The sequence below is a fragment of the Megalobrama amblycephala genome, linkage group LG16, assembly GCF_018812025.1.
Source record: "Megalobrama amblycephala isolate DHTTF-2021 linkage group LG16, ASM1881202v1, whole genome shotgun sequence".
Classification (NCBI taxonomy): Eukaryota; Metazoa; Chordata; class Actinopteri; order Cypriniformes; family Xenocyprididae; genus Megalobrama; species Megalobrama amblycephala.
The window spans coordinates 6,952,063-6,955,599 of record NC_063059.1 but is presented as its reverse complement, the minus strand read 5'-3'; the positions used below and the strand labels follow the sequence as shown (position 1 = coordinate 6,955,599).

The window sequence follows — 3,537 nt, the reverse complement described above, 5'->3', positions numbered from 1 at the left end:
CCAAAAACAATGGTGCTGACTAGAAGGAAATCTCAACCGTGAAACACATACAGTCTGAGAACAATTAACTGTTGCTTAATCCTGGTATTCAGGGTTAAGATTTACTTACAACGCGACAGTCTGGCAGATCCGGTTCTTGGCCAGTTATGTAGACCTTTGTCAATTTTGGTGATGCATGTTTTGGTGATTTATGACCTGGCTATGATTTTATGACATTACTGGTTTCAGTTGCACAAATAGTGAATCTGCACACACACACACACACACACACACACACACACACACACACACACACATAGATAAAAATAAAACTGACAAGACTACAAGAACAATGTCACTAGAGTGCACTGAACTGAACTGAACTGAACTATACTTGTGGCTTTCTGAAAGATAAGCAGCAGCTAGTGAGGCTGGGAAAACCCACATCCAGGACCCTCACTATCAGCACTGGCGCTCCTCACTCAGGGTTGTGTTCTCTTGCCACTGCTCTTCTCCCTCTACACAAATGACTGCACTTCAAAAGACCCATCTGTCAAGCTCCTGATGTTTGCAGACAACACCACTGCAGAGAGGATTATTGGTGCCCCCCTGCTCACCCTCCAGGACCTGTACTCTTCCAGAGTGAGGAAAAGTGCAGGTAAAACCTTCACAGACTCCACTCATCCTGGCCATAATCTATCTGAACTGTTGCATCTGGACGGCACTTCAGATAACTAGGCACTAGAACATCTAGGCACAGGAACAGCTTCTTCCACAAGCCATTTCCCTACTTCAGCTCTTAAATGCCTCCCAAGGCAAATACCTGTAAGTGCAACACCTCACTGCTTAGTGCAATATCTATGTAAATTTAGTTGATATTACTCATAATAGTGTAATTTTCATAATCTACACGTTTATTATGACTAAATCTATACATTTCTACTTTTTTATTCTTAAATGTATCACTATATTTCTTGTTGTTGTATTTGTATTTGTGCAATGGAAGCTTCAGTACTAAGAAAAAAATGCATTGTGTGTACAAGCACCCTTGGCAATAAAGCTCTTTCTGACTTGTATTTATAACTCTCATTTTCTCTCTTCTCCTGATCATCCACTAGAGGTCAGTAATAATCTATTAAGAGACCTTGAGTTTGGCAGGTGTGAGGCAAACATTTTCTTCAAAAGTAACAATACAGTAGCAAGAAAAAAATAGCAATAAATATTAATACTGTTTACCATAATTATTTAGTATAAATAACAAATGAAATATATATTTTTAACATATAACAATACAACAAATGTTTGCCTTCACTTCATTTTATAATGCAAAAGATTTCACAAGTTCACTTGCCCATTCAGTCTGAATGGTTAAAGGTAAAACAAATGTGGCTTGCTGTCCTTGAAGGAGGCTCGAACCCGAGGCTCGGCTTGAGCTCAGAGTTAAACCAACCTATAACAGTACTGCGTAGAGGGAGAATAAGAGAGATAGAGGAGTGTGTGTGTCTGCGTATATATGCACATATACACCATCAGGGGTCTTATAGAGTCCATGCCTCGGCAGGGTCGGTGCTGTTTTAGAAGCATATTATATATGTGTGTGTGACTGGTCATATATATATATATATATATATATATATATATATATATATATATATACAGTACAGTCCAAAAGTTTGGAACCACTAAGATTTTTAATGTTTTTAAAAGAAGTTTCATCTGCTCACCAAGGCTACATTTATTTAATTAAAAATACAGTAAAAACAGTAATATTGTGAAATATTATTACAATTTAAAATAACTGTTTTCTATTTGAATATATTTCACAAAGTAATTTATTCCTGTGATGCAAAGCTGAATTTTCAGCATCATTACTCCAGTCTTCAGTGTCACATGATCCTTCAGAAATCATTCTAATATGCTGATCTGCTGCTCAAGAAACATTTAATGTGTACAATTGTACAAAATATTTGTGTACAATATTTTTTTTCAGGATTATTTGATGAATAGAAAGTTCAAAAGAACAGTGTTTATCTGAAATCTAATCTTTTGTAACATTATAAATGTCTTTACTGCCACTTTTGATTGATTTAATGCATCCTTGCTGAATAAAAGTATTCATTTCTTTAATTTCTTTTAAAAAGAAATAAAAATAAAAATTCTTACTGACCCCAAACTTTTGAACGGTAGTGTATAATGCTACAGAAGCTTTGTATTTCAGATAAATGCTGTTCTTTTGAACTTTCTATTCATCAAGGAATCCTGAAAAAAAAAGTACACAACTGTTTTCAACATTGAAAATAATCATAAATGTTTATTGAGCAGCAAATCAGCATATTAGAATGATTTCTGAAGGATCATGTGACACTGAAGACTGGAGTAACGATGCTGAAAATTCAGCTTTGCATCACAGGAATAAATTACTTTGTCAAATATATTTAAATAGTACACAGTTATTTTAAATTGTAATAATATTTCACAATATTACTGTTTTTTACTGTATTTTTAATTAAATAAATGTAGCCTTGGTGAGCAGACGAAACTTCTTTTAAAAACATTAAAAATCTTAGTGGTTCCAAACCAGACTGTACTGTATATATATATATATATATATATATATATATATATATATATATATATATGTGCTGTTGTTCCTTCGCATGCTTCTAAAACAGCACCGACCTTGCCGAGGCATAGACTCTATAAGACCCCTGAAGGTGTCCAAGGTGGAGCTGCCATGGATTGAACTTGTTGGTCCAGCACATCACAAATGCTCAACTGGATTAAGATCTGGGGAATCTGTAGGCCAAAGCAACACCTTAAATCATGTTCCTCCTACCATTCCTGAACAATGTGTGCAGTGTGGCAGGGTGCATTATCCTGCTGAAAAAGTCCACTTCCACCAGGGAACACCATTGTCATGAAGCAGTTTATCTGGTCTGCAACAATGTTTAGGTAGGCCGCATGTGTCAAATTCATATAGTCAGACTCAGGGTTTCCCAGAAGAACATTGCCCAGAGCATCACACTCCTTCCATCAGCTTCCACCCATTGTAGATGCTTTCAGCAGTGGACAGGGGTCATCATAGCACTCTGATTGGTCTGCGGCTACGCAGCCACATACACAGCAGATTGTGTTATGACATTTCTCCCATAACCATAATTAAATCTGTTAATCTTCTGATTGGTCAGTTTGAATGTCTCACATTTGGGTTTCAGTCACACAGTCAGCAGCCATATCACCCTGTAGCCCAAGACTGGTTGCCCACTGAAGCTAAGCAGGGCTGAGCCTGGTTAGTACCTGGATGGGAGACCTCCTGGGAAAACCAGGTAGCTGCTGGAAGAGGTGTTAGTGAGGCCAGCAGGGGGTGCTCACCCTGTGGTCTGTGTGGGTCCTAACGCCCCAGTATAGTGATGGGGACACTGTACTGAAACAAGCACCGTCCTTCGGATGAGACGTTAAACCGAGGTCCTGACTCTCTGTGGTCATTAAAAATCCCATGGCACTTCTCGTAAAGAGTAGGGGTGTAACCCCGGTGTCCTGGCCAAATTCCCTCCATAG

The 3,537-nt window shown here is 37.9% G+C and overlaps 1 pseudogene; it reads left to right on the top strand.

The window, feature by feature from the left end:
- Window positions 1-3,201: 3,201 nt before the first annotated feature.
- On the top strand, window positions 3,202-3,318 carry LOC125249843 (annotated as a pseudogene).
- Window positions 3,319-3,537: the final 219 nt, after the last annotated feature.